Source organism: Talpa occidentalis, unplaced genomic scaffold, assembly GCF_014898055.3.
Source record: "Talpa occidentalis isolate TD23 unplaced genomic scaffold, MPIMG_talOcc4v2.1 talOcc4.12, whole genome shotgun sequence".
NCBI lineage: Eukaryota > Metazoa > Chordata > Mammalia > Eulipotyphla > Talpidae > Talpa > Talpa occidentalis.
The window spans coordinates 102291816-102298692 of record NW_023601212.1 but is presented as its reverse complement, the minus strand read 5'-3'; positions in this window follow the sequence as shown (position 1 = coordinate 102298692).

Below are 6877 nucleotides of genomic sequence, written 5' to 3'. Positions count from 1 at the left end.
GGGACCCCTCCCTGCTTTGGGGCCGGGCCCGGGTGGTTCTTTGCGGGCAGCTGGGAGTTGCCAGGCTGGCCGAGTGGCCACGGAGGGTCCCCAGGCCGGGCATCCGCCTTTGCCACCCAGGCCCCTGCGCCGGGGACGCGGTCTCGGCCTCTGGGCTCTCATGGTTTCTTCAGGGACTTGGGGGCCCTAGGAAAGCCTCCAAGGGTATTGGGGTCCCTGATGGCACCCCGCAGGCCCACCCCAGGAGGGCGTGTGCCGGGTGGCCCCCTGTGAGGAGCAGATAAAATGTCAACATCACTGACACCCTCATGGGATCCCAGCCTTCCGCAGACGCAGGCTGCGCGCAGCAGCCGCGGGTAGGTAATGACGTAATGAAGCGCACCCCCTGATCGGACACCCGCTGTCCAAGGATGCCGACGCGGTAGGAAGAGTGAAAGTAAATATTTTTGTTTTGATGATGAACTGGTAGTAACCGTTCTGGTGAAAGTGAGCTGTAAACGTGTGTGTGCACGTGTTGGTGAATTCTCCGTGTAAACATGGAAGAACAGGCTACGGAACCCCAGGCGGGGGTGAGCAGACGCCGTCCCCCAGCCCCGGGGCAGGACATAGACCGCACGATCGCAACGCACTTGGCTTGGAGACGAGCTCCAGACGCGCCGGGGCTGTGTGACCAGAGCCGCCGCCCCGTCCCGATCCAGCGAGGACGACCCGGGACATTGTCCCTGCGGAGCCGAGACCGACTTCAAGATACTGAGTTCGAGTCCCCGGACCACGGACGACCCCTCCCCGGCGACTGGGGCGACCCTGCGGTGAGCGAGCACTCGGGGGACGCAGCGACAGGGCCGCGCTGGGCGCGGGGTCAGCCGGGCGTGTGATGGAGCAGGTTGAGGGGCGCCGTGCATGGGCAGAGTCTGCTCGGCGACCCCCCCCGAGGAAGCCCCCAAGGCCATCCGCGTCCTTGCTCACGACACCCCCTCCTCTCAGGCCCCGACCGCGCCCCCAGGAACAGGGACCCCGCCACGCGGAGGGTGCAGCTTGGCGAGCCGTCTGGAGAGCCTCCCTCTGGAGCCCGCGGCCCACCGCCCCCGTCGCCTCGGCGGGCCCCGCACTCCCAGGCCTGGAATTCACTGCCGGCCCCGCCGCACTGGCCGCCTCCGGCCCCCGTGCCAGGGACACGCAGCCCGGCCCGTGGGGACACGTCCCCCGCGCTCCCGACCGGGACCGCCGCCTGGGGACCGGCCGGGGCAGCACGGTGAGGACGCGCGTGAGGCTGGGACTGGCGGGCCCAGGAGGGGCTTCCCCTGCGGGCGCTGACCCTGTCCCAGCCGCGGACCCCGCCCCATGACCAGCTGCCTGTCCCGCCCCGCTTCCTGGGGAGTCTTCTCCCCCCGGGACATCTGCCGGCAGCCTGGCGAGCACCACTTAGCCAGCGCGGCGGGCGGCTCTAGACCACGGCCTTGCTCCTCCTCGCGCGCCTGCCCCGGCCTCGCTGTGGGACCCCGGCAGCTACAGTTGGTCACCGGGAGGTGCGAGTCTCCCGCCATCTTCCTGTGTTTTCAGTATCGGGTGAGCTTGAATTGCGGTGAATGAGGATCAGCTTATCACTTTCTGCTAGCGGGGCCCCCGGGACCTGTGTGGGGGTTGCACTGAATTTTCAGATTGCTTTGGGGGGCTGTGCATCTCCCAGGACGGTCTCTGCCCCGGAACCTGGGCTCTGTTTCCCTTCACTTAGGTCTTCTTCAATTTCTCTCTTCAACGTGTTGCAGTTTTTGGCGTGCGAGTCTTCCTGCCGCTCCAGGTGGTTTGTCTGTAAATGTTTTGTTCTTTTCGAAGCTACTGGAAGTGGATGACTGGGAACAGCTGCGTTGGGCAGTGTTCCTCGCGGCAGACGGAATTCTCACGGCTGTGTCTTCATCTTGGATCCGGCCAGTTTGCTGAATGTATTAAATCTAGACCTTTCTCGTGTCCTGGTCTTGGTTTTTTCCATCTGTGGACAATGAATTACTTCTCTTGAACAGGAATCCCGGCGTTTTCTGTCCCATGTGCTTTCTTTTTTCTTTTTTTTCTTTTAAAGATTTATTTATTTATTTATACATGCACTGGGCACAGTCAGAAGCGCGGGAGGGTGAGAGAATTCACCAGAGCCAGAGCGGGGAGCAGAGCAGGCAGAGGGACCGAAGTACACTGCTGAGGGGAGCAGCGGGCGGCAGGAGAGGTCTGCGCGCCATGCGGGACCCTCCTCCGGTGGCCGGGGAGCAGCCGGGGATCGAACCGGCGCTGCAGAGGCTGCGGGCAGCTTCGCAACCCAGCGCTCAACCGCTGCGCCACCAGGGAGGCCCCCATGTGCTTTCTTGCTTCTACGTGGGCCCTGATGCGTGGTCGGCACCCTGGAGCCACGGGCGGGAGGACAGCAGGGCGGCCTGCCCTTCTCAGACCCGGGCGCCCATCCCATGAGGGCCACGGCCCGGCCTCCTCCAGGGCGCCGCAGGCCCGGCCCTCCCCAGCCTCAGCTGCGCCGCGTGAGCCCGCCTGGCTGCCTGACACGCCGCGCGGAGAGGGCCTGCTGGGCGCCCGGGCTGCCTCTCTGCCGGCCGGTGCCCTGGCCACGGACTGAGCGCCTGTTACAGCGCACAGGCTGGAGGGCCGGGTCGGGCAGCCCCACGCAGCGCCCCCTTCCTGTCTGGGTTTCCCTGCGCGGATCCTCGGCGGTGCCGCCTCCTTCCAGCCGGGCTGTGTGTTGACTTTGCGGCCTAACTGCCCGGGCTGACCTCACAGCAAGATGGTGCGGTGGGCGCCGCCAAGCCAGCCTCCGCGGCTGGGTCTGGCCTCGGGGCACACGCGGAGCTGCTTGCGGGGCTCCCCGGCCTTTGGGGAGGCCGGGCTTCGCTGCGGTTTGCACGGTGAGCTGGCCGCGGGTTTGCCAGAGGCTTGTCTCGCGTCAGCTGAGAAGACCACGGCGCTTTCCCTCCGTTCCTCCGGCACCTCCGCTCATCCGCGCGCGGCCGCTATTCCTGTGGGGGGGCAACGCCATGTCCGTGACACGAACGTTACACTAATATTAATGCGTGACGAGGCCGGAGTCCGGCGCCCGTGAGCAGGGGTGAGAGAGGACCCCGACGGGCCGTGGCAACGAGCACGAGCTGACAGACACAGAACGGAGCTTCAGCGGGACCCGGGGCCGCAAGGCCTCGCCTTTGCCCACAGGCGTCCCGCGTGCCGGGTGCCGCTGATGTCACGGACCCGAGCAGCCCCCCTCGCCCCCTCGGGTCAGTGACTAGACAAGGAGGGATTCTCTGAGCCTTTGGCCTTGCCCGGGCACAGCTCGCCGAGGTTCTGCGCGTCAGGTCATTGTTTCTCTTTCTAATCTCGTCTGGCCCCCAGACGCAGCTTCGCCCGCACCGCACCTGAGAGGACTTCCCGACATGCCGCGGCCAGGCCTCCCGCGCGGGCGGACCCATTGTTTAGCCATCCCCTTGATGTCCTCCCTGTCTCAGCACTGCGTGCCTCGGGGGGCGCCGCCGCGCTGACAGTTATATCCCTGATGCTAATGGCTGACATGTTACACGCATGATTAAGGTGCGGTGATATGAATGCTTTGATGACGTTACACTAATGATATGAACGTAGAATACTGACATTCTAGAAATGACATCCGTGCAATAATATTACTGTTTGGTACCTGTTCCCTGGACTGCCAGCAGCTGAACCCCCTTTACGCTCACGGAGTCAGTCGCGCGGGGTCAGCGGGCGAGGGCTGGGCTGGAGGCATCGGCGTGAGTGTCTTAGAGGGGACGCTGCTCCGTCATTTATTCTTACGGTGTTCTTACCCGGCTGCAGGTCCAGGTGCCGCGGGCTTCATGGAAGGCGTGAATGGCGCCCCCCCCTTCTGAGTTTTCAAAGCCCTCGAGAAGGACGGGCGTCGCTCTCACCAGGCAGGGCACGGCCCGGCGTCTGGAGCTGTCGGGTCCCTGGCGTTTCCCCCCCGGGGCGTGGCGCGTGGGGTCAGCCTCCGTATTCGCCAGGGGCCGCGTCTGATTCTGTTTCTTCATGAATCCGTTTGCTCGTTGGCGTATTTATGGGAGTTTTCCCGCCTCCTCGAGGTTGTCTGACTTGTTGGCAGGCAGTGGCCACCGGCGATTGCCCGCACTGTCCCTGTCAGGTCAGCGCAGTTGCCCCAAGTTTGGTGTCAAGTTTTGCTTGTGTTGATTTTCTTTTTTTTTTTTTTTTTTTTTTCAGATTTATTTATTTATGCATACAAGAGCTGGGGTACAGGCCAGAGGTGGGGGGGTGAGAGCATTCACCAGAGACAGCGTGGGGAGCAGAACAGACAGATGGACTGAAATACACTGCTGAGGGCAGCGGCGGGGAGACAGGAGGGGTCTGCTGCGCCATGTGGGTTGCCCCCTGGCCGGCCGAGGGATGGAACTCGTGCTGCAGCGGCTTCGGAGAGCTTCATAGGTTGCGTCTTAACCCCCTGCACCACCAGGGAGGCCCCCACTGTGCTGGTTTTCTCTGTAGTTTTCCTACCCCATCCCCCAACCCTGCGCCCGCTCCCCCCCCCCCCCTTTGCTTCCTTCAGCTTTGAGTTCACTTTGCTCCTCTTGTTCTTCCTCAAGGGGTCACTGAGATGATTGATTCGTGATGTTTCTACTTGACTCATGCAATATTTCCCCTTCGGGGAACCCCCCGAGCTTTGGGGTGCTCTGTCCTCATGTTTACTCTTCTCAAAGAAGAAGAAAATGGATTTTCAGTTAAAACCTGCTCCATGGCTGCAAGAAGGTAAAACCATCAAAGTGTCGAGAGGGGCCATGGAAACACCCACACCCCTCACGACCCGGCCCCAGCACGGAAAGACGACAGAACCGGGGCAGGAACACGGCTCTGCCCAGGCCGCTGAGGCCCTGACGCTGGGGGGACGGAGGGGCGCTCGGGGAGCGGGGGGAGAAACCTCTACTCTCTCCTGTGAGTTCTTCGAGCCGCTGGTACGATGTTCCACTTCCACACACGCGTGCACGCTTCACTTTCCCTTCCGCGCTGGCTTCTAGCCCGTTCCCTTGCGCTGGAGACTACGTTCTGCGTGATTTCAATCTTTTCTCATTGACTGCAACCTGTATTGTGACCCGGACGCCCCCTCGCGCTCGCCCACGTCCCGTGCACCCCAAGGCCCACCCCGGGCCCTCAGTCTTGTGTCCCAGCTGCGCCACACGGGTGCAGACCCCCCCGCCCCTGCGTCCTGCAGCCACACAGGTCAGTCAGGGAAGGACGTCAGTGGCCCTGGCCCAGGAAGCCTGGGGGGTGCTGGGGGGAAGCGCCCCAAGCCCCCACGCCAGCCAGCGTGGCCCGTCGCACAGGCGCAGACGTGCCGTCCCGCCATGCCCCCCGAGGCCCGTCTGGGCCCAGGGCTGGGGTGAGGGTAGTTTATTGATGCAACGAAGCCCAGCGAGGAGTGGGGAAACTGAGGCAGGGAGGGCGGAACCGGAAGACGCTTGCTCCAACAGGGAGGGGCAGTTGTGACCATGGAGGCCCAGCCTGGCTGAGCCCTCTGAGAAGGCCTGGGACCGTGGCTGGCGCCCGGCCTGGGGGAACCAGGCCCCGTGGCATCTCTGAGCCTGAGGCTGCCTCTCCAGCCCGCCCCCCACCCCAGGGGCACACTGACCCCAGCCCACCCCCACCAAGCCCCTCTGAGGACAGGTGACTCTGGGGCAAGAGAGGTCAGGAGCCCAGGGACAAGACACCCCGCCTCAGCAGCACCTCCAAGTTCCGTGTGGCTCAACCTCGGTCATCTTTCCCACCTCAGAGGTGGCTTCAGAGAGGAGGAGACGTCCCCTCCCACAGGGCTCCAGAGGGCAGAAGGGCGCGCAGGGGACTCGTGCTAGAGTGTGGTCCCACGCTCTGGCCAGCGCGGCCCAGGCCGGTGGTGCTGCCCGACCCTTTGCCCTGCTGCCTCTTCCTGGCAGCCTGAGCCGACCCAGTCGGGGCAGACAGCAGACCCCCTCATGGGGGCACAGACACACCTCACCCTCCGCACCCACTGGGCCGGGCCCGCGGGGGCTGGGCTGGGAGAGGACCCGGGAGGCGGCAGCGGGGCTGCGTGAGGAGGTGGAAAGAGGAGCCAGAGCTTTCTGGGCAGGGGCTTGGCCCAGCCTCACTCCCCCACCCCCTGGCAGAGACAGCAGCCTCGCCACCCCGCCCACCCAGCTGGAGGATGGGGCGTCTGCCCGCATCACCTCCACTCCCGCCTGGCACAGGCCAGGCCCCACTGGACTCCTCCAGACCCCGACCCGGGGGCGTGTCCGGGCCGGGGCGGGGGGGGGGGGGGGGGCGCCCGCGGGAGGGCCCAGCCGGGGTTCCTGGGCACAACAGCAGCCTCGCTAGAGGCCGAGCCAGGATCAGGTTCCGAGGAGCTGCCAGGATCCTCCCGGCGCTTCCGGGCCTGACCGCAGCCCCCGCCCCTCCCCGCCCCGGCTCCCCCCACCCCTGGGTCCCAGCACCTTGACCCGAGCCAAGCTTCCTCTGAGAAACCCGGGCGTCCCTTCCCGCCTCCGCGGACGAGCTGCTGAAAGCGTCTTTGTTCGGGCCGGGGGGAGCCCCAGCACCGCCCTGGCACTGGCTGGCCGGCCCGCCCCCTCCCGGCCCTTTAAGCCCCCAGGTCCTCCCCAGCCCAGCAGCGGGGTGCGCACCCAGCGGGAGGGTGAGTGTGGGGCCAGACGCCAGGCGGAAGGGGCTGGGGCTCCATGGAGGCTGGGGGATGGGGGGACCTAGGGGTGGTCCCTCGGGTCTGGGCCCCGGGGAGAGCCAGGGACCGGCCAGGGGCTGAGGCAGCACTGAGGGGCCTCTGGGGGCTGGTGTCCTGGGCCGGGACCCCCACTTCTCTCCC